Source organism: Argiope bruennichi, chromosome X1 (assembly GCF_947563725.1).
Source record: "Argiope bruennichi chromosome X1, qqArgBrue1.1, whole genome shotgun sequence".
NCBI lineage: Eukaryota > Metazoa > Arthropoda > Arachnida > Araneae > Araneidae > Argiope > Argiope bruennichi.
The window spans coordinates 108502053-108528409 of NC_079162.1; the positions used below are offsets into that span (position 1 = coordinate 108502053).

At 29.4% G+C, this 26357-nt stretch overlaps 1 protein-coding gene across 1 annotated transcript in view; it reads right to left on the reverse strand.

Annotated features, from left to right (window-relative positions):
• The window catches only part of LOC129958281 (uncharacterized), a 130198-nt gene that overhangs the window by 56231 nt on the left and 47610 nt on the right, over positions 1-26357 (reverse strand). Inside the window, exon 3 of the mRNA XM_056070619.1 lies at positions 21910-21981. The gene's annotated coding sequence lies outside the window, so the exon portion shown is untranslated. The remainder of the gene's footprint in view (positions 1-21909; positions 21982-26357) is intronic.

Sequence of the window (26357 nt, forward strand, 5' to 3'; positions counted from 1 at the left end):
GTAAATTTTACCCTTACGTAAAGGGTAGTCTAAACAATGGCGATCCACCCACCCCCCACCCACCCTTTCAGATTTCTACAACAAAACCTTTGATAACTTTTTTTTTAATTTTCGGAAGGGGGTGGGACTCGAGGATAATTTTTATAAAATCTTTATTCCCAAAAATGGGCACTGGATGATAAGAAGGAAAATTCGGAACTAATTAATGATAAATAAAAACATATGTTCACTTTAAAAAACATCATTTTCGATTTAAAAAACAAAACAAAACATTCTCTTTTTTACTCCTAAAATATTACGATCCGTTAGATCCTCTTAAACAGATTATAAAAGAAGAAGAAAATTATTAAAAACAAAAGCGGGAAAAATAATGAGGTTTTCAAAAGAATGATGCCACTAAATTTAAAGCTTCTTAAACTGCTTTTTTCCACTCGATTGTTTTCGTTTAAGAAATTTTCGTGGCTCCAAAATTACAGAATACAAACAGGAATTATTTATAAGTAAAAAAAAATAATAAATTCAATTTAAAATAATTTATCATTAAAATATTAGTGAAATGTTTTAAATAAAGATGCTCCACCTTAATTTTTGCTCATAAATGTTAAACATTTTAAAAGGAAAAAGCATAGTGGAAAATTTTACGATCTCAAATGGACTTGAAAGCCACAACTGTAGAAGCTTTATTCTGGAAGAAGATGCAGAACTTTAAAAAAAAAAAAAATCAAAGGAAAGCAATATAAAACTTCCTAGGTCTGTATGTAACGTAAACTTTGCATGAAATTTTTCACTTCTTGTACTCTGCAAAATAAATTTAGCCTTTTACAATTTTCATCGATTAGCTAGCAATTTCCAAAGTTGTCTGCAACGAAATCTCCTTTATTACATTATTTACATAATTAGTTAAAAGAAGCAGCATAAAATACGATATAAATACCTGAAATTTTAAATCACAACTCATAAAACTTCAAAAACCAACAACGAATTTGTCAGTTTGAAATGAACAAAAAAAAAATCACTCATACATAATACGTACATGACTAAACAATAACAGCCTTTTTGAACAAGCAACTAGACAGCTTCAACATTAAAGCTACATACTTGGTGATAAAATAATTTCCTTACAGATAAAATAAGAATGAATGATGCACTAAAAAGATAATAAGCTTAAACTGAAATATTATCTTGATACGTCACTAATGCGATCAACATTCCTTCTATCCAAACAAACCGAAAATTCTTGGAACAATGAAACAAAAAAGAATCTTTAGAACAAAGAAGAAAGCTATATAATTAGTCACGCCACTTAAAATATTAGAAGTCGGGGTAGCTTTAGATAAAAGAAAGGGGGGTGGGATTAATAGATGAAGTAAACTTTTAAATAATTTGTAAAAGTATAACAGAAGTAGAATAAACACAATTACAATTCGAGATACGCTAAAACAACAATGCAATTCTAGCATCACTTTTCAGATTCTGAAACTATTTAAATTAAACTAACAAAAAGTTATACATCACAACAGACTTAACAGACTTCATCTAATATCTGAAATTGCACTTTATCTTCAGCATATATAGCTGACACAATATCTTTTAAATCCTTTTATTTACCTTGATTTGTTTGAGGTTTGTAAAGAGGAACTTTGTAATCGATTTTTCACTAACTTCCGGGACTGATATTTAGTGCACTGTTATATTCTGGATGAAAGTTCTTATTTTAATATTTTCAGAACTTGATTATCAGTTAATCATTAAATAAATAAAATTTGTATTTCGCAAATGTGACGCCATCTGGTAGTAAGAGAGAGAAACAATAAATCTTAGGATTATAAAGTAGCAATAATTTTTAAAATGTTTACAATCTAGTAAAAGAGAAAAACTGTGTTTTTATTAATTTTTCATTGATTTATTATACAACTGAATTCATATGAAATTATGAGATAGGTTTTTATTTTATGGGCAGAGGAATTTTAAAGTGTAATAGAGTGCGCAAAAGCTTGAAGATTCTCCAAATATTAAAAACATTTTCCCTTATAATTAAATACTTTGTTTGGTGAATATTTAAAATAATTTTAATTGGATGAAATTTTTTTCAGCGCTTTACATTATATAACAAATCAGGTTTATATGTCAGAGCTCAGTCAATAAAAATTTTCAACCGAATTAAAAAAAAAAAAAAATTATCTAAAATGGTTTTTACAGAATATCTTTAGGTGAATTATTGAGTCCTAAGAGATAAGAAACGGGAACATGTGGTGAACTCGTCGACGAAAACGGTATCAAAACACAAAAGATAAGAACTAGTCGTCAAGGCTGTTTTGACTCCTATAACATCATACTAAAAACTGCACCAGATGTTTTTGTTCTGGTTGCCTCATAGACACGCTTAGAATCAAAATATGGAAGAAGGAAAATAAATTTATCCTTCTTATGAAACTAATAATTTACTTATGGAATCAGGCATTGCAAAATTGATGTCAAGGTGATTTAGTTTTATAATCTCATTTATATATTAAAAAAAAATTTGAAGTGATGCCATTAAAAAATCTCACCAGTTGAGGAAAATTTTTTAATATTTTCCATTTCTAACGGAACTTCTTTTGTTATCAAATCAGGACACTCAATTTTATTTTAATTAATTTATTTATTTTGTTTAGTTGGTTTCGTTCTGAAGCGTGCACATGAAACAAATACGTTTTTTTCTTCCATATGAAATCACCAATGGGTACAAGCGACTGTAAAAGAAATGGTTTTGGAAAGAAAACAAATTAATGAAGTTTTTATTAAAATGTGAATTTCAGCTTTTTTTTTTTTTGTGGTTTATTACAGGAATACTCAAATTTGATTAAAATTAATGCACACAACACAAACCAATTCATCAATTCACTGCTCTCTGATTAGTCATTTAACAGCAGCAGTGCAGTGTTTGGGTTTGCAAATCGTTGCGGAAACAGCGTAGTAATAATTCAAACTTTTTTAAGAATTGAATTTTTTCTTTTGTTATCTACATGCAAATACATTTTAAAAAAGCAAATATTTTCCAATACATGACGATTTCGTAGGTTTCCTATTTCCATTTAGTGCTTTATTATATTTTATTTTTAAAAAATTAGAAGAAATGGATACATCGTATTGCAATCATTTTCAAACGTTGCACACAGATGAAAAAGCGGGTATATTTCGCGAAAAAGAAAAGAAAAGAAATAATATTTCTTAAAAGCATTTATTTTGAGAAATCTTAAAAATAGTCGCAAACAGGCAGTAAATTATCAAAAGAGCATATCCTCAAAGGGTAAACTGATAGCAAAATGCAGAGTATATTACCATTATTGTTACACGTGATTATACTTGATGTTTATTCTCAAATTTCTCTTATATAAAATCATTACATAATACTATGATAGGGCAGTTTAAAACAGTTAATTTAGTTCGTTTATATTTTATTATTTTAATGTCTAAAAACGATTGTTGTAGATGGAAGACATAAGATGATAATGATAATGTCTAAAAGCTTGCACAATACTTTTCTGGGTAGTTTGTCAATAACACAAAGTAAATTCCTTCGCGATGCATTATGATTTTATAATGCTAAACCCTAATTATAAACAATTTATAGCATTTTAGATAATTCGTATTATTTTGTCAGATGGTGAGATGAATAATTTATGCATGCATAATTGCTCCCACAGCGCTTATCTTCAAAGAAAAGTACCACGTGATATCAAACCATAATTATGAAATAGTGCAATTTAATTTCATAAAAACACTGTTACAGAACTCAACTTGTTTCATTCTTATAGAGAGAGTGTTGTTCTCGATAACAATGCAACATTTCCATTTTCAGTTCATAATTTTCAGCTCATCATTAGTAAAATTAAATCTTGATTCCATTCCAGAGGTACCCGTTTTCATAAACAATAAATCTCCGGATTTAAAAGTAGAAAATAATTAATATTTTTTAAAAATCTGCCATTTAGAGCACTAATAAATGTGTGTTTTTAAAATATGGTTTAAATAAATATATTTGCTTCATTCTACGATTCTTAAGAATTTCAAAGAAGTAGAAAGTTCGCTTGCGTAAAAAATAGAGGGGTGGGGAGGGGACAAAGAGCATTTATCCAGCAAATAAAACAATAAGAAAGAAAAATAAAATTTTGATTCACAATCATATTTCTTTGCTTGTTTAGTATCTGATCAGTGATATATCTACTTTGTTCGTTTTCTAAATTACATAACCACTTTATTTTATTAGCCAATTTAAAAAATATAGATACTATCTTCTTTTCTTTTCTTTTTTTGCATTTTTACCATAACAAATATTCAGCTGTTCTTATACAAATTACGCGGAAACGTGTTTATTTTCTCGTATGCTAATGTGCAATGGTTCAGTTATGTAAGGGACGCGCATAAAAAGGCTGAAATGAGTTTGACAAATTTAAATAAAAATATCAACTTCGTGCATTGTGCAAGCCTGAATAAACCTTAAGAAGCATGCTTATCCAGCTGAAAAGAGCGGTGAACTCTTATCTGGAGCACAGATATTATCATAATATTGTAAACAATGACAGGATAAAGCATTAAAATCACTTTCTTTCAAAATATGCTCACGTCAAAACTGCCCTTAATATTATACAGCAGTTGAAATGGAAATAAGACACCTATTTGTGAAATACATGCGTATACGTACTGATTAAGAATTTTCCCATTCCCTTTACTTTCTTTTGCATCGGTTCTTTTTACTTTCTCGTATAAAAATTCAAATGCGATGTTTTGACAAATCTCCACGTTTTAGATATCCTTGGAATCTAATAACGCATTTTTGGCTATCTTTCTGTTCGCTAGACGGATAAAATTTAGTGTATGATTCTTTAACCCAAATTAGTAATTTTTTATCAAATTCTGAGCAAAATCCATTCAGAGGAAGTCTGTCTGTCTGGTTATTAAAATAAAAGTTAACAAGATAACAACAAAACGAACAGAGTTGGATGGGTAAAATTCAATATATCAAATTTGGCATGTGAGTTTATGGCTAGAATTGTAATTTTGTGTCAGATTTTTGGTTTCAATTTGCTGGGAAACATGCGTCTAAAATATAAATTCCATTTTCATATACTATTAACTGTATGACAGGAATTAATCGCCAAAAACTTACCAACTATACGATATATTCAGTAAAAATGCTAAATTCAAGCCAAAGATTAATATTTCATATCCATTCTACGCCAATGCTATCTATACAAAGCGTTCTCTGCCGTAACCAAGCTCCACAATTTTTTACGGGGTGAGGTATATACATTTATTAAAGAATATGCGAGAAAGTTTTAGGCAGACCAATTCTGCGGTTTTATATATTGCAAATTCTGCAATAAACTGTGGACTCCCGAGGTTTGAATATCATTCCCAACGCACTTGTTTATTATATTTGTTTTATCTTTGCAAAGAGGGAATTTTTTAGTCTATTTTTTTTTTTAAGTGTTGAAACTTTATTCAAGAATATATCTTGATGGCACTGCATTATTTTAATAAATTCAAGAAATAATTATCAGTTAAACTATTGATTTAATTAAATTTTTATCTCCTAGAAGCGTCGCCATTTGGTAGTCAATTTAAAAAAAACTGATTTTAAGATCCATAATATTTATAATAATATATTAAAATTTAAAGATTAAAAAATATTAAATAATTAAAATAAAACGATCTTTTTTACTTTTAAAACACTAATAAAAATGTTCAAAAGTCGGCTTAATATTTATTTAATAATTTTCCAATAAAATTGCATCATTTCGAGAATTTCACTCTCTAAAAAAAGTATTACATTTATCTATAATGATATTTTTACCAATTTTCAAAAAGTTTTGAATCTATTTATTAATAAATTATATATTAATAACTATTTATTAATAAATTATATTTTAATAACTATTTATTAATAAATTATATCAATAAAAATTAACAACGCAAAAATTATATCAATAACAATCGATGGCTGAAGTGACAATTCGAAAAAAATATTCATACTTTCTGTAAATTCGTAAAAGTTATATTTTAAAACACGTTTATTTAAATGAAGATAATTTCTTACCTTATCATGTAAAATTTTGCCTTCAGAAGTTAAGAAATATTCTTCTTGAGCACTGAGTCCATTTAACATTATAGTAAAAAACAATGAAGCACATAAGAAATGTAAACAATGCACCCGCATATTTCATAGTAGAAAACCGTAAAAACACCGTCAGAATAAAATCCAGAAAAAATATCAAAATCAGGCATGCCAAATTCAGTTATAAATTTTAACAAAAAGAAAAATTCTCTGAGAATGTAAGCCTAATATGGACTCCAAAGTTATTTATTAGCCGCTAAATATATCCGTAATGTAACTAAATAAATAGCTTATGCAAGATGTAGTAGACACATAACTGCGTTGACAGACAAAACAATAATGAATCAGATGCAATGTCTAACAAAATATGGGGGATATTGAACTCTGACGATCAACATTTCACATTTAAGTCTTTCCTTTTCAGAAATGTTTGCATTAATTAGGATTATAACTATCAATTACATCAATTCAGCTCGACACTACTAGCATTGCCTGGACGAACTAACCGCCATTTCCACCAATAAAGCATTTCTTTCAACTAGAGAAACTGAACATCTGCAGAGTAAATATGGAAGGAGCAAGTTCAACATCCGAGCTGACACAGACATTAATCATGTGGCTCGAAAGGTTTATTGTAACGTAGTGGACTTTTTGAACCTTACTGCAAGCAAAAGGAATTTTTGGTGTTGATTGAACGGGTGATATGAAACGTGGGAAGCAAATCTACTAGTGCAAAGACAAGAACCCACATCTAAAAAAGTTTTAGTTTTAAATCTTCCACGATTGACTTAACGTAGGAATAACCTACTTCCTACAGCTTTCATAAACCTCTCTAAAGGACATGAAATTCTCACACGTTTTTCGTTGTAAAACATGTTTCCCTATTCATAGAAATCGGCTTAACTGGTGTAAAATGAATATTAGATTCCGAAATTATTCCGTAGCTATGACAATCATGGTCAGTTAGTTCTCCCAGAAGAAACTCGTATAAGCATATCAAAATACGTGCAAGAGTATACCAACCATAAACTTCCCAAATTAAGGAAGGGATTTGGGAAGGTTACGGTTAATAAGATCATGAAGAGTAAAGCAATAAAAGTTTCATATAACTAGGAACAGGCTTTGTTGATATTCAGCAACAGCATTTACAGATATTCATGTTCTTGTCACACTTGCATCAACGTATCATGATCAATGTGATTAATTTGCTTAACTGGTGTAAAATGAATATTAGATTCTGAAATTATTCCGTAACTATGCAATCATGGTCAGTTGGTTGTCCCAGTAACTCATATAAGCATATCAAAATACTTGCAAAAGTATACCAACCGTAGCCTTATCATATCAAGGAAGGGATTGGGGAAGGTTAAGGTTAATATAATCATGAATAAAGCATTAAAATTTTCATATAACTAGGCACAGGCTTTGCAGATATTCAGTAGCACCATTTACAGATATTCATGTTCTTGCCACACTCGCATCAACGTATCACGATCAATATGAGTAACTACTCCAACTCAGGAAATCTGGAATTTTCTTGCATCGACTCCAACTGTGGTTGATTCCTGGACAACTCAGGAATCAACCACAGTTGGAGTCGATGCAAGCTCACATGTTAATGAGCTTGCATCGATTCAAATATCAAATGCACTGTGTCATTTTAATTTCGGAATATATAATGCATTTTGTAGGAAAAAGTAAGTAGTAAGAATGTAAGACTACATGCAGTTAAATGTTAGATGAAATGCGCAATTACATTCATCATGTGACAGTAATAGAGTAAAAGTAATTATGACAACCCAAACAAAATTATGAAACCTCTATATGCATGTTTGCAGCATTACATCGAAATATTAATTTGTTTTTAATTTTTTTTAAATTTGAATTCTTCCTATTTGTTTTCTCTTGAACAATTTTTATTTAACAATATATAATAAAAGAAAAATATGTTTTAAATGGAAAGAATATGAAACTAACGACCTGTATAATTAAAACAACTCATAAATGAGATGGATAGGTATGTTTGAAACTCTACTACTCTTTTCACAGGTCTGAACATAGATATCAAAGCTTTAGCTCTGTTTAATATTTAGGTAACCTCCTAAGAAACTTAAACAAGAAAATATTCATTGTTAGAAAGATTTTTTTTTATATTCTACGACATTACACAATAAAATAAATTCAATCATGCGTATATCTGCTAATACATCCGTGCATTTTATGACCTACTTATGCCAACGTTTAATTATGTTACGATCCAGCGAAACAATGAAGATTTACTAATAAATTTTATAGGCATTCATCAAAATGTAGATTGTTCAATATAACTGTAACACATATGCTTGAAGAAAATAAAGAAATTCATTTATTTTTGTATGCCAATAATTATGATTCAGTGCATAACAGAAATTAGCATTTGATTTTGGTGCCGAACATTAAAAAATATTTATATTTAGCTAAGAGTTTGAATTTAACATGATAATGTTTATATTATGAGATTACAATTCATTCTCGAAATTATACTTAGGAATTTTCTGATAAGCGAAGATAAAAAGAAAATTGTATTTCTAACAGCTTTTAAAAGTTGAGTTTAACTAAATGACATTTAGTCATATAAAGCGCAATAAAATTACTGCTGACTGTTTTCATAATCCCCTAAATTTATCTATTTTACCAAATTTGTAGTGATTATGAGAAATTAAAGAGCATCAGGCGTACAATAAGATATACTAAAAAGCATAAGAAATAATTGAAAGTTTCCAAATAAAATTGTAGTAATACGTAAAAATTTGAAAAGTTTTTTTTTTTTTTTCTTTTCATAGATGTAACAATTTTTATATATGAAATGTTGATTTATTCCAATAATTTCGTTTTCAATGTGACTTTCCACTATTCTTCTGCATTGTTTCTTTGCTTAGATCTCTTTAGAATGACACTTTTCTACGATTCGTAACTTTACTCAGTCAATTTTTCATGCTATCTGCCTTTTGTTAAAAAAATGTATTAAAATAATTCTGAAAAATGACCATTTTTAGAATGCTATTCAATGACCTCACATTCAAATAAACATTTTCGTACCTCCTCTGTCAAGCAAACGATCCTTTTACGTCCCTCTACCACCACCAATTAATCAAAATTTGTAGAAGGATCCAGAAGCACCAATTGTTCATTCAGCAGCTGTTCACCCGACATTTTTTCAATTCACAGGCAGCTGCAACGCATGTTCGACACCCCAACTGTTGTTATATGGCACGATCATAAAATATATTTTTATTCTCTCATACATCTGCTGAATTCTCTGGACCGTTATGTTACTTTTCATAACCACACTGAAAAGTATTATGCTACCGTTTCTACAAATAATATCAAAGTTGTTTCATAGTTTAAAATTAATCTAAAAAGAAGCTGAGAATAAAAAAACTATATTAAAAGCAAATCAAATGATAATTTATTTACTTTTTCACTACTGAAGAGCGAATTAACAGCTTTATTTGTTATGCGATATAATAATTATGTATAAATAAAAGTTAACAGTATTAAAATGAAAACAACTTAATAAAATTTCTTCAAACTTTCCTCAGGAATATTATGAAACACAGGAAGATTTCGTAAAAGTTAATTTAACAGTTATCTTTTTTTTCATTCATTGAAAACAGTTTTTCATGTATAGAAAACATTATTTTATCTTTAATTCTCAAATGAATGAAAATACTATTGATATTTTAAACCAATATTTTAATTTGCCATTGAGTTACCAGTCACGGTGTTTAATTAAAGTTTGTATAATATTTTTAAAATTATTAATAACGTAAAAGAAAATTAACTTTCGGGGTTTTTTAAAATTCCTTTGAAGGAAGTGATATTCTCATTTTAATTCAAAATGAAGCTGCAGACGATAAGAGGATTTTTTGTATTATAAAATTTTATATTAAAATATTTTTACATTAAGTAAACATAACATTACATAAATAAATTTTCAAAAAATGCGTTCCTTCACGTGCGTGTTGTCCTATAAAATATATGGAAATATTTTCATCTAGAGCAACGTAAGATGTCATTAATTTAGAAATGATATTCAAGAAGCCAATGACCACGAATCTTTTTTATAGTTTATATATAAAAAGAAACATACTTTAAAACTGCAGAGGAATGTTTATTCAGCAAATATTTTCCAGAATTTAGGGAAGTTACTTTCTTGTCACGACACAATATTCTACTTTAAAAAATACGGCAAAGAATTCTGCTAAGTTGGCTGAAAAAAAGAATTCCGCTTCTCCTGTTTTGCCTTACAAAATTTCTTTTCTTACTTTTTGGATATAAAAAAAGACACATTTTCTCCTCCCTCTGACCTAACCCCTACGATCTTGCTTATTGGGTCACGAAATTTATTGATGGGTGGATTGGGAATGGTGGCACGTGCACCTCTCACGAAAGGTGAGTAAAATACCACTGTGCTTGGGGAAGTACACGGGGGAAAAAACACCTCCCTAGAACCCTCATGCACTAAGAAGATGAACTTCCAACCAACTCATCAAATCACCCCCTTACAGTTTCACCGCAGGTTCAATTTATTAAGGGGCTGAATTAAGGGGCTCTGGAAACCACTATTTTAATTAAGATCTGAAATGCATCCACTGAACTCAAATCGAAAGCTGCATGTAGAAATTACAAAAAGGGAGGAGCTTTAAATTATCAAAATTGTCCTTAGCGCTCTAGTGCTTCCTTCATAATATTATTTTAAATACAAATCGTCGACAAATACCAACAACTCAGTACATGAAATAACCATGAATAAGACATCAATGGCAGATTCAACTTCAGAATCATTTCATGCCGGCTTTTAGAATAATAAGTGACTGAACAACTATTACTTATCATTTGCTTTGTTTACTGCCGACTAAAAAAATGCCACTGCATTAGCATTGAGCAAACAAACAAAACGAGAAATAAAACAATATTTTTGTAATGATTTAAATCACACTTTCAATTTTAACTTGTGACAAATGGTAAACGTACATTTCAAAATCGTCGAAATGCTAATTCTAAAAAATAAATATTCAAGTAAATACTGAGACAACAGCTAAAGGCAGCTAAAAAATTATACATTAAATATATATTTTTTGCTAAAAATTTGCAATTGGAAATATATCATATATTTTAAAATATATTTTTGAAGTTCTTCAAGAGCTATTAGGATGAACCTCGCAATTTCGAATAATATCGAAATTGAATAACAAGAGCCTTACTATGCATTTTTTTAAACGTTTGACAAGCGACCATTTTTAATGAACTTCCGCTCGCTTATGAAATAACTGCATGTACAGTCCAAACAACAAAATTTTTAAGCTTTTATATAAAGAACATAAAAACTAAAATAAATATACAGATAAACAGAATATAAAAAGTGAATATGGTTAAATTATTTTGACAGACGATGAAATGACAGAAACGCGAATATTGTTCTACAAGTGTATTTCAAATATTTTTAAATATATTAATTTAAAAGCTCTTTATAGTTTTATAACCTAGAAAATATATAAGGTGATAATTTTTTTTAGCTTTTCCTTTTTATTTCATTATTGAGCGAAGATTTTGAGCCCAGAATTAATATTTCGCACAAGAAAATTTTAGAAATGCGCATGATATAAGATAACCTATAAAACATTTGATCACTCAAAAAATGGGAGCAATTTTCTCAATACCGGATTTCAAAGAGATGAACAAAATAAACAAATCCGCATTCAGAATAATACGATGCGCACCCAGGTCGTTTCAGAAACAAGAGTAGAACTCATATCGATTTCAAAATAAATATTTCATTTCTTATTATAAAGTCAAATAACAAGAAGCTGGTTCTCGAGTAATTCAAGGCCATCACTAAAGTAGAAACAATAGCCAGTGATCTTGCTAAGCGAGATCTTAAATCATCTAAAAAAAGTTTCTGCGATGTTTGCCAGACTAGCTGATCTAAATTTTATGCATTCATAAATAACGGGTAAAGCGCAATTCTCGGAAGATAAAATGAATCATCTGATTGTTATAAAACGATGCAGAATGGACGTCAAGATGTTTAATCGGTTCAGAAAACTCGAGTGAGCAACAAAAAAACTTACATCAGCAATAATTTATTAGAAATAAATTTAGAAATATCGTTATAATACTTCATGTAATGTTGGAGATATTTGTTTTTTACTAAGGCGTATGTATTTAGACTATACGGCGGAAAGTGAATAAAAAACATCAATTATGCCTTTGTGAAATCTAGTAATATCATAATGTAGCTTCTAAAAAATATATACTACTATTGATAATAAAATTTTGGTCCTTTAGGGACAAAGGAAAATATTACATATGAATGCATTTAGTAGTATAGCATTCAAATATAGTATCAAAAACCATAAAAGTTGCAGGCTGTCTTCGCCATGTTTTTTTCCCCCAATTTTCATACTGACATAATGCATGGAAATAAAGGATTTCAATCTAATATTTTCTAATTGCTTATCATTTACAGTACATCTCAATTGTTTGCAGAAGCTATTCTATAATTGAAGCGCACATAGACAATCATGATTATTAAAAGTAAAGCTCCTGTTACGATTCGACCATTCATCCATACGATCGCTTAAACCAATATTTATAATTTGACTTAGATTTATTTTTTGACACTAACAATAAATAAACTATTAAGTAAATTTTTGAGAATATCTAGAAGGTATAAAAAGTATAATATCTAAAGCTCAATACGCAGAAAAATGTGCATGCAAAAATTATATAAAGGAAGGCGTTGGAGTGGCGTGCCTTCGGTTGTGAGCTCGAACCCAAGTCCTCCAAGTCAAAACAATACCACTGGAAGTACTGGATAAGAGGCGATCGTTCTCCAATAAAGGTCTAAATTACGATGTGTGAATGAAATGGGTGAATGAAGTCAGCCCCATCAAAAGGGCTGCGACGCGCGACGCATTCTTGGCTCTAGATGGCGCTACTGAAACAAGAGACGCCAAAACTACGCTTAAAATCGCTGACTTCGTCACCGGGCCTGTCTACGACAAGCGCCATAAGCAACAACAGCAAATATATTCAATAGGCATAGCTTCAGTGAGTAGCTTTGTCTGTAAGACCTTTGCGTAAAATAAGTTATAAACAACTAAAAGCGATTTAGTGCCTCTAAAAACATGAGAATTGCTATGTTCCAAGACAGGAACTCTAAAAGCGACAGAAAATTTTTATTTTGTGCCATTTTTTCCAGATTTGAAATGAATACTGAAGTAAGAAATGTCAGAAGCTATTTAAAAAGTAAGACGACTATGTTTTTCTTTTAAATGATTTTTCAGAATTGTGGAAATAATAAAACTGATATTACGTAAAACGAACCCATTCTTATAGTAATTTGCAAATATATATATATATATATATATATATATATATATATATATATATATATATATATATATATATATATATATATATATATATATATATATATAAAAGAATTATTTGAAATAAACGTGTGAAATACTCTTCTTTTGCTAAATTTTATCCCGTTTATTCGTCAGAAAATAAACTCAGTTAAAAATTAATAGCAATTAAATTCCGATAACATTTTTTCTAATTATTTTCTTCAGACCTTTTATGAAAAAGAATGCATAAATTAAAAGCAAGTTATTAATTTTCAAATTATTCACAAATTATACAGAAGTAAAACGCTACGGCATGTCAAAGAGCAAAACGAGACAAAAATTAACGGCAATTTAATGGGTTAGGGAAAAACAATAAAAACGAGTTCAAAAACACTTAAAATTCTGACAAATATTCATAATACTTCAAGTAAAAGGCTTCTGCTTTAAATAACTATGCCGGAAGGATATAATTATAATTTCAAGTTAGTACGAATGGAAATTAGACTAGGCGTCCTTGTCAGTAGCCGACGTCCTTGTTAGAGTGACAGAATTTCTAATACAAAGATGACTTGTAAACATTTTAACTTGAAATTCTTGGTGATTCATGAAACAATGTTTTAATTTCCATACAATTTATTTAATTGTAAAGAATTTCCAACAAAACAATCGTTTCAGAAAGCGCTTTGCTTTTACTGAAACAATGACATTCATTATCACTCAAGTCAATCAAATAGCTTGTGAAGGTTGAATAGCCAGTGTGCTTCAAACAATTATTTTATTTTCACACAAGAGATATATAAAAATAGAACGTAATAAATTTTAAAAGGAAATAACGGGGCGAGGGAGTGATGATGTTAAACATGCATTTCTTCAAACACATATAATAATGAATTTGGTATTTAATATTTAAAGAAATTTTCAAAAAAATATATATGAATTTAAAATGGGGAAAAAAATACAGAATTAAATTATTTCTTATTAGAAATATGAAATTAAAAAAATACTTCATATAAAACAATTTTTGGAGAATATATAGATACTTTTTCTTCTGGAAGTTATTGTAAAAAAATGCAATTATTATTTATGTTACAAACTTTTTGATTCATAATATTATATTACAACTTATCATTAGTAACTAATTTGATTTGGCTTAACTTCAGTAATATATATATCTTTAAAAAAGATTAAATGATATGCTAGCTAAATCAAATCATTATTTCACTAATTAAATTCTGAAATTGGTTGGCGATCTATTATTATAACACATATCAACACAATAAATTGTAAACATTAAATATATAAATATAAAATATAAAGTCGATTCAAATTGATGTAATGATCCGTATTTTTTCATTTGTTCATTTAAAATTAAATAATCAATCAATTCTTCCAATGGAATAGTTTTGGCCTTTGAAACTCGATCATTTAAAAAAATACCTCTTTTATTAAGAATCGTTTATCTTAGAGTACTATGTAAAGCAAAACAATACTTTCAAAAGAGAGTAAAATTACAGGCTATTGTTTTTTCTGCTGAATATTTCATGACATGATGACATGAAATAGCTTATTCATCTGACTCTAATTTTATAGGATAAAATACTTTCCTCCCTGAACATTCAGTTCATTTCCTCTACTAGAATATCCTGCACATAAATATGTATTATGGTTTTAAAATGATTGAAAACTCCTTTAAAAGAGCTTATAGCCGATCATGAATTTATGTGAAAAGTCTACGCATAAATGCGCATAAAATACCTTTTCTTCTTCTTCTTCTTTTTTTTTTTTTTTTTTTTTTTTTTTTTTGCGAAATAATAATTTAAAGGAGAACAAAAGTCCAATACGTGCATACAAAAAGTTCAACACAAGCAATAACACAATTATTACACAAGCAGTGGTAAGCATGAAAAAAAAATGCATTATTTCTTTTTAATTACTTTATAAACTAGATAAATGACTTATTTTTGAAATTTGTGGCTAAGATTTTTTTAGTGCTAATACCAAAGAAAGTTCATGATTTTAAATAAAAACTACTTACCGTTTCCTAAAACTAAATTAAAAAGTGAAACTCAGCAAAAACCAACTTAAAGCAAACTCAGCTTAAAGAACAAACAGCTGGTTGAAGCTCAGCATAGTATAAACGTACATTTGTTTGTTCAGCTTTAATCAAAGTTCTTTTTGTCACATTTGCATAATTTCAATCCATTGTATAACTTATCTATATCGTTTGACATATATTTTTCTCAACTTAGAGATTGCATCAATGGTTAGAAATGATTTCCAAAATAATCGTTGCATAAGAAGGTAGTGTCCAGTCTGAAAGAATAATCAAATGCAAAGCATTCTTTAGAAATGTTGTGTTCTAACTGCTTATTTAAGAACAGCAACTTTTAAGAGGGAATATTAAACTTAGAAAATCCCCAACTGCTTGTACAATAAATATTAAAGACGATTTGACATAGGATTTTGTGTCAAGAAATTTAAATGTACCAAAGAATATTAATAATTAAATTTTCATATGCTGCAAAAGAAATTAATTTTTACAGAATGCCAAGTCTTCGCATACGAATTATAGCCCAATAGGAGTCAATAATAGATTAAAATTATTATTACATATTGATAATTTTCTCGGCTTTATCTAAAACAAAATAATAAAAAAGTGAATTTAAACAGAATATTTATATAAGCAAATGTTAAATTTCATTTACATACATATATTAAACATCTGATTAACACTAGTTCACTGCTGCAAAATTCGAACTTTTTTGTTTACTTCATTATTTAAAAATATATTCATAGATATAATTGGAAATGCAAGGAAATTTCAGCAATAATTCAAAATTTTGAAGAAAATATTGCATTTTTTAAGTATTTTCATGAGCTAAAATTGCATCAAAAGATAAAAAACAGAACCGAGAAAGCTTTCTCATTTCACACTCTTATCTTTCATTACGTTAAAGAAAAATTCACAATATATCTACAAAGCAAAATAAAAAAAAAAATCTTGATATTCAAAGAGACAAGGAACAATCACTTCATTGAGTGTTTCACATCAATATATCTGAAGTATAATTAAACGTTACAGATAAAGTACTATTTCAAGCTTAAAAAGAGCTTGAGGGCATGCACTGCACGAAGAGCTTCGGAAGATTAAATAAAACATTTAATAAATAATACAAACGAAGTCGAATGAATGATGTTTGAATGAATCCAAGAACAATAAGCATTATGAAAAAAATTAACGATACCTTTGATTGACATGAAAGATAATGTTAGAGAAAATACAGAGATTGTTACATCAAGCAAAATTTGCCTGTATCTTTCCCAGATAAATACATAAGAAATCCTGCCGATGTTAACTGAAAGGAAAAGCTGCTTATAATTTTCATGGTATAAAATTTTGTAAGGCTTTATCAGCGATCAAATGAGTTAATTTATTAATAAAAAAACTTTTTAATATAAGCATAATTTTAAAAAACAAAACAAAAATGTCACTTCATCTTACTCCCCTCACAGACATTTTCGCACTAACTATGCTCAGATGACAGATTATTTTGATAATGAAAGAGTCTGGCTTTTAAAAGAAGATTGTATTTTTAATAAGTCATAATTAATTATGCTAAAGCAACTCCTCCCAATTTTTATTAGTCATCCCGTCTCCTTTGATTAGTTTTTTCCATTCTTAGCATCCACCTATTGTCACTCCCCTTCTCCCCTACTAATCATCCCTTAGAGCAACGAAATTTGTTTTAATTAAGTTAAGGGCTTAGACTAGCTTAAGAGCCAAACAACTTAAATTAACTTAATAACGTTTTTAGGATTTATTTTTGATTTTACACTTTCTCAAATTTCCCTTAACAGTATTAGTTCTATGTCGTAAACAACACTGGAATAATTTAAGATTGGCTTTAAATAAAAACTTTATTACTCACTGCGGCAATAATCAAACAACAGAAAATTTCAAAGGAATCCTTGAGCTTGATCATGGATTTGAGTTTTATAAAATAAGGTTAAAACGAAAGCAAATAATTCCATGTCTACAACTGCATTAAGCTAATTGCGATATTTATTATTAAAATATGCATAAGGCACCTACGTTCTTTCCACAAGATCTGGGTTCGTGGAAGGTATTAAATATTTTATAGCTTCAACACTGAGTTATGCGTGCACTTTTTTTACCATTAGCTACTCAGTACGCTTAAAAATTGCATGCCTTTCGGTTTTTATAAGATCTTGGGGGAAAAAAATTCTAAAAATTCTTATTATTTTAATCTCTTATTTTTTGTGTTTCCGCCATTATTAAAATTACTTTCGCGTGCCTGCCCTCTCCAGAGTTATGCATACCACAGTTCAGGAATCTATGTGCTAAAAGAAGCTACATTTCTGATTCATCATTTTTACAAAATATTAAAAATATTTCCAAATGTAATTATTCTGTAATGTATTATTCATCAAGTCTTGGTTTCTGATGCAGAAGCAACCAGCATTTCAGATTCATCATTTCATTTGTAAATATTCTATTCAAGTCATAGTTTTACCCTTGGATCTTCTCTTTTGACAGTGAAGCTGTTTTTCAATGCGGAGCAATTTGTCTTCGGGTACAAAACACAGGTTTCGCTGTTCAACAGTGCATACGCATCATCTGCAGATGTCAAATTTTATGGTCTCTCTGGGGAGCCCATAATGGTTTCTTTCCCAATAGTAAAAACTGTGGGTAGTCTCCAAAAAGATTTATACTTTGAAACCATAGGCTATTGGAAAGTTATTTTCAGAGCGCTGAGACAACTAACGAGCTCGCTGAAGCATTCAGCGCCAACCGAGTTTAAAAACGGAAATAATAATAATAATAATAAAAGAAGAAAGAGGAAGAAATGGATGCATAGTTAACAGAACAATAAAATTTCAGCCAATTACTCCTCTTTCTTATGTTCCGAAATTAATTATCATCATCGATGAAAGTCTTTCAACACGTGTTAAATGTTTTTTTCTCCCCGAATAAGATTTCTTTACAAGGAATGTTAAGATATCTAAATAATATTCGTGTCCGTCCATATGAAATAAGATTATTCACTTCACTCGCAATTTTGTGAGGATAACTGATATAATTCTATGGCATATTCGTATATTCGGTATTCTTAAACATTTTTCACTACCAACGCAACATAAGAAAAATTATTCGATTAAAATTATAATTCAGATTTTTGAAGAAAAAAAAACAGTGGAAATATTTTGAAGCACTAATATTCATGAAAAGCAAATTCATTAATTTAATACAATTAAATACATTTAATTATATTCATGCAGCAGTAATTATAAATCATGTTACATTACGACATTTAAAATTTTCCATGCGCACAACATTCTGTAAATCTATAATTTTAGGCTAGGAATGAATTTTCAGTCTCACAGTCAAAATTATTATTACTGTCGGTCTTCAGGGAAAAAGTACAGTAAAAAAACGATTGACATTGCGTCGACAAGTCGTTCAGTTAACTGATACAGTGTCCATGTATTTTAGCATTTTTATAAGACTGCAACTTTTAACAACAACAACGTGAAATGTGGGAAGCGAAATGTGACTTTACAGAGCGGAATAATTAAATTTGAGATGAGAATCAGATAGAACAACTCACTATATTCGCTAAACTAAGCAAAGCATCACATCTTTAAAAAATTGATGTGAACCATCTGACACATACTGCTATCTAGTTGTTGTGTCTACTTTGAAGCGGAGAAGCGAAAGGCAGGTGATACTAGTTTCCAAATTGAAACTTGCAGCCATTCCAGTCCGTGAAACTTTCTACGTATGTAAAAATTTATTAATTTAAACTATTGTACTTAAATATACTCTTATGTTTTTTTCCCCAAATACATTTATATATAACAGTTACAGATCATTCGTCAGGCTTCCCGCATTTACTTTTCTGTGAATACATATCAATTGATGCCTTTCACACTATTATGAGGCAGCTGAAACTCTACTGATTCATTCTAGTTCTGAAAGAAAAAATGTTTCCTTTTTCATGGTTTGCTTAGTTCAGTTTACTAAAAACTATTTGTTACTTCCCCCTGATTCTCAAGAACTTGATTGTTTATTGAAATTTAGAGATAAGATTCGGCATTTCTTCTTTCATTTGCTGGGGTTAAAAAACTTACCTATTTAAGTGTTTTGGCGTGATTCGCATATAAAAAAAACAGGTCTTTGTAAAATTTGTGAAGTAGGGTCTTCCAAAGAGTACGCGCTATTTTATGAGAGAAATAAGGAAATGATATAGCATAAAATCTGATATTTACGGGAAAGAAAACAACGAAAGTACGCGTGTAATTATAATAAATCCGCGGGATTTTCTATTAAAAAGGCATGACTTTGTGATTGGAAGTTATAGCAGAGTTCTTTATAGCACAACGGGAGTTTAGCTAGAGATAAACGCTTTGAAAAGAGGCGAGTGCAGGTAGCACTGCGGCAGAGCAGCACGATCACCCAATAACAAGTGGTTAAACATGATCCAGCGGAACTGAAAGGGAATGATCATTACGGGCCGACCTAAAGGTCACACAAGGAACTTATCTCTTTTAACCCTTGAAGTAAAGACGAAGGCCGTGGTTTACATTGCGGGTCACTCACCCTTAGAACGAGAAGGATTGGGTGGCAACACAACATTTAGTTTCGTTTATAATCTAACAATTAATCGAATAGAATGTTTTCTTTTCTTTCGAAGCTAAATTGCTATTCTTTGTATATCTGAAAGATTTTTTTTTGGTATCCTCCTCTTTCTCCTCTATAGTCTACTATTTGCTCATCATAAAAGAAACACTAATTTAATGAATTATAAATGCAGTTGGTAATCCTTTCCTTTGTTTTTGAAATGGGAATTTAACAATTGCTCTGAGATGAAAATATTAATAATCGATATAAATATGATATTAAACGTAGATGTAGTATGTCAGTATACGTATTAGAAGAGTTCAAACTAAGCAGTTTCAAAACAATAAAAAAAAATGAGTTTTTTTTTTTTTTTTTTTTTTTTGAAGAATCTAAAGTCATATCAAATTTGAAACCAGAAAATAATACAACTCGCATAGTTTTTCATAAAATGCTATTGATATACTCTTCAGGTGCACCGAAACGAAGTAAAAGAATACATTGGAGATGACAGCATATCGATTACTTGCGGTCATTTACAATTCTGTTTTATATTCCAATCTTCACATAGGATGCGAAATAAACTATGTCCAGGTTACAAAAATTTATAAGCATAAAAAAAGGCTTTCAAAATAATTTTACTTTTCACCTGCTCAGTTAATTTGTTATTTATCAGTATATATAATCGTCCATCACCGTCTGTAACGCTGGGTGGAGTTAAAAAATATCCCCGCCCTTTCGGTCTGCGTCATTATCGGATGCAAAATCCCAATTTCTGTTTTGAAGTCTAGCAACTAAGACAAGGTGGTTTTTTTTTTTTTTTTTAAATTTTTTTTTTAATACTTAATGACTGATTTATCAGTGTACCAATAAAGTTAAGCATAAATAAAAATATGATATTCAAACTATGTAATTTATATTTTATTAACATATTTTTTGCCTCATTATATGACTTGAAGACTACAATTTTTATAATTTTATATTTATAATGATTCATCAGAAATTATTGCTAATTCTTTGTTTCCAAATTATTATTATTTTGTATTTTGCATTAAATTTTTTTCTGTTAGTGAATCACTATTTGTTTCAAACCGATTTTAATGATTTATTTTGAATGTTCGCGAGCATTATGAATAGACAAGATCCCACTGTAGCAAAACAAAACTTTTAAAGTTACTTCATATTTACATCTAAATTGTACTACAAATAATATATATTTTTTTAATTCCTTAAACACTCTGCTAATGTGCATGTTATTTTCTACCACACCACTCGTTAGTCAATTTGTGACAATCATATCTGAGTTAATGTTTAAAGGATATTAGTATTTTAAAAAAATAAAGTTTTAGCAATATTGTTTATTCTTGAACATTCTACTTGTTTGATAATTATACTCTAATTCATTGCGTGTGCGTGCGCGCCTTTAATATTATTTAAACTGCCTACCTAGAATTTATAATATAAAGAAAATTTCATCACTTTTATTCATGAGTGCGAGTTTTTTATTTAATCAATTATCCATCTATTTTATTAAATAAAAACAACATAACCCTTAAAATATCTCATTGTGATGTAATCTATGATAGAGTGTTATCAATTTCTTCTATTTTCTGAATACTGATAATTCGTCATTATCTAAGAATTTAGAAGGAAAACATTTCTATTATTTTGCGTCATCTGTATCTTTTATCTATGCTTTTCAACGTTTGTATGAGGAAAAGGAGGAGGTAAATTAGAAAATTTAAATATCAAACTTGAAAATGAAATTTACTTACATAAAACAAGAACCTTTCTCGTTGTGCGCTCGATTTTTCCAGATCTTTCTAAGGATGAAACAGGAGAAAATGCTGAAAAAGGAAGTCATTATTATTATCGATTCTTTAAGTACAAAAGTAAATTCTTTTATATTAAAAATTCAGCATTCTTTATAGCACAACGGGAGTTTAGCTAGAGATAAACGCTTTGAAAAGAGGCGAGTGCAGGTAGCACTGCGGCAGAGCAGCACGATCACCCAACATTGAAACCATACATAACATTGAAATCATACATAAAAAGACATCCATATTATCAAATACCCACATCCATATCAACAGACATCCACATCCATATAAAAGACATCCACTATATTTTTTTCTTTTAATATTCTATATTTTTAAAATTTCGTTTTAAAAATATATGTATCATATAAGCAACACTTTTTTTTTCAAAATTTAACTGTAGACGATAATATTATTGTATAATATTATAAGCCTATGGTATTGAACGTTATAAATACAATAGTATTACATGAAGTGCAAAGAAGATAATATTATTTGTTATACAAGAAAATAAAATTTTTCGCTTGAATCGATCAATAGCGGATAGCGAATAATCTGAAATTAATCGATTGAAAACTTTAGTCTACTTCAGTTTGTTTCAAAGCGCAGCAGAACTAAAAATATCTGAAAACGATTTTTTTTAATAGAATTTCTCGTGTTTGTGGAATCGTCTATTTCCAAAACCTTTTGAAAAACAAATATTTTTGAAACATTTTAAATATTATAATTCTAAATAATAAAGACTTCTGAACAAATAATTCAACAAAACACGTGAAAAATTGTTGTTCGTCTACAGATTATAGAAAATAAATCACGTTTCAATATACACCATTCTTCACTGAGAATTGTTGCCAATCTTCCAAATATATTTCGTTTGTTTACCTAGCTTGGGGAGACTGTGGGAATACAAACAATAGGGGGAAAGAGATTTCCAGATGTCTGTATGTATTTTACACGTGTAATGGTTAATACCCTGAAGAAAACATTCCAGATATTTATAATTTATTTGATACATCTCATTAAGAACATACTTTGTAAAATAACATATTCATTCTACAGATCCTAAAATTTGATTCAGAAAATTTTAAACCAAATGCACACATTAAGTTATATCACATGGCTGCCATAGAGAAGCCACGAAATAAAAAAACAGTCTTTTCTAGTGTGGGTGTCAAAAACTGGGTTTGAAATGACGCAGTATTGTGGTTTAAGTTCGCGTTTCAAATTATCTAATACTAATTTAGACGCCGACACTGTTTGTCATAAGAAATGGTTAGAATACCTGAAAATCATTGTAAGTAGTTAAAACAGTGCAAAATAAATAGCACAGATACAAAAAAAAAAAAAAAAAAATCAATTATTGCCATTACAAAAATAATCTATTCCATACCTGCGAAATTTTCATATTTGTTGTTTATATTAATATGCTTTCCAGTGGTATATAAAGTAATCATTAGTAAACAATCTGTATTTATATTTTGATTCATTGACGATTCAAATGATCTAATACTAACCTACACTGTTTGTCATAAAAAATGATTAGAACACTGGAAAATCACTAGAAATAGTTAGAACAGTGGAAAACGAATAACACAAATGTTAAAAAAAAAAAAAAAAAAAAAAAAAAAAAAAACGATCCATTACAAAAATAATTTATTCCATACATGCGAACTTTTCATATTTGTTGATAATGTTAATGTGCTTTCCGGCAAAATATAGAGCAATCATTAATACACAATATGTATTGATATATTTTGATTCATTGAGTATTCCGTGCCGTATTTAGACTTTAATAGGAAAAACTGCCAGCTGTTATTGCAAAAACTGAAATAAAAGGGCGCGGACTGATGCAACCGACGGCCATTCTTTCCTCTTTCAAATCTGATCGACATTGCAACACAAAAGATGGAAGAATAAAAGAAAAGGGTTGACAGAGAGAGCTTTCCCCTCTTGTGTGTGTTTATACGTCCGGTTTCCGGACATGATGTTTCCGATTACCTTTGAATGTATTTGTTTACTAATAAGGAGCGATGACTCACGGATGTCAAACGAGAGATGTCAGAAATGCAGTACATGCTTTCATAGATGACAATGTGTGTTGCTCTCGATAAAACGAAATGAGAGTATGACGCGCTATTAATAAAGAAGCTCATTTTCATTTTATGCCATTCGTTTCCAAAATTGCTCTTACAGATGTTGTATACAATAAAATAACGCATAATTTCAGTAAATATATATATCACAATTTTTTTAACAGTATGTATGCATATCCCTTCGAAGACATTTGACATCATTCTTAAGGTCAAAATAGAAAAATATACAAATGAGAATAATCATTTATATTAATGAGATAACATGCAATGAGATAACATTTGTACGAACGAACAATGATCAAATTAACGTCTGTTTACATCGAGATATAAGAACAAAGTAGCAGAAATTTTCCCCTTCAGTGATTTTACTATTTGATTCTGATAGGAATTTCGTTGCAACGTGATGATTAAGGCAGGGAATCTTAGGCATCTTTGAAAAATATGAGTGAATGCTAGGGATTTTTATCTCTTTGTTCCTGGTGTGAGAACTACGGAATCAGGAGTTTTACTATGCACGTGTTAGAATTAGTTAAATAAAATAGCGGGAATTGAATCAGGAAATAAGAGAACATATTTAGAATAAAGTGAACAAGGGCTAAATTAAAATAAAATTAATAAGAATTTAAATTAAATTAAGAGATATCATTATATATATACATACTATAATTTTGGCAAATACATGGCCGAAATTATTATTCTTTGGAATAAATTTCAATTTATTTTTCGACGGGAGGATAAGGTTTGTATATTGCGACGAAGTTGGAACGCTTTCGTTTTCACCAGAATACAAGAAAAAAGTTAGAATAATTTTTCGCTGAGTGATTTTACTAAGAGATTCTTTTAGGGGTTTCTTTGACAAGTGTCACCTTAGGAAAATCAATCTTAGGTTTCTTTGAAAGGAATGCGAAGATGTTAGGAATTTTTATCCCTTTACTCGTGATGTGAAAAACAAAAATGTCAGCAGTTTTTTTGAGCGCGTGTTAGAAATAATTAAATAAAAAGGTGGTATTCGAATCAGGAAATAAGAGAAAATACTACAATTAAGTAATATGGGCAAATGCAGGATTAAATTAGGAAATTAATTAGGATTTAAATTAAATTAAGAAATATTATAACATTTATAAATAAACACCTGCAATTTTTTTTAAATGGCGTTAGAGCTTTCATGTAAAATAGTCAAAAATTTTGCTTTCAATTTATTCACATCCTTTAGTGTTAATTTTATATGACAATCGTCTTATACTTCAGCGGTTTATGCCTTATAAAGAGAATTTTTTCTCAGAAAATGGTATTAATAACGGACCAAAATTTCTACTGATGTTGGGGCGCCAGTATAAAGCGATGCTACAACGACAAAATAAAGTAATGCGTTTACTTCATTTCATAGCGTCAAATTTCAGCTTAGGTCAAACATCTGCATTAAAAAACAGAATATTCGATGAAATTTACTAAGATCGTATCACAGATAGGGCAATATTCCACTAAAATAATGTTGTAACACATAATAATATTATTATGGTACAAGTCTATTTTTGTCTTTAGCCAAATGATAAAAATAGATTAGAGTGTTATGGCCAGTGTGTCACATCATCAATGCCACGCCACTGCCGTACTAGAATTTGCTAGTGAGATTTTATTTTATATTTTGTCAATTACTACGTGATGAAAATAAATTAAAATTTAGCAAACAGCATTTGCAAACTATTCAAACTTAATTATTTATTACAGTTTCCATCCCACTTGATCCCATCACTCAAACATTAATAATTATACAATTATATGGCCTATTTAAAATTATTATGTTGTTATTATATACGCTTTTTTTTTTCACTTCAAGATGCATTGTTGTTCATTCTTGTGTAAACTAGAATTCCTGGGATGATCTAAATCTACATTCCACAGCTCTGTATTACAGGAAACAGAGTGGTGCAACACAAAGAAAAGAAAAAGGAAGTTGAAGAATGGTTGAGGGCAGCGTCTAGAGCGGCATTACACAAGTCACAAAGTGCCGCCACACATTACCTACCTCTGCTAACGTAACTATGCGGCCTTGGGGCAAGGTCGCGCTTCCAGACCCTCAAGGCCATTGCAACAACCCACGCAGCTGAGGTTCAATAATTAGGTTTTAGACCCAAATAAATAAACAAGTTTCCGCTGCAGAGAGGGATTTCCACTTGATCAAAAAAATAAGCAGCAATAAAGGCACTGTCTGGATATCTAGGATGGCAAAAAAGTCAAGGCTGTAGCACGATAAGATCCGTCAAGTGTTTGGATCATATGTCTTGACAAACAGTTCGTTTCCTATCATTTCGG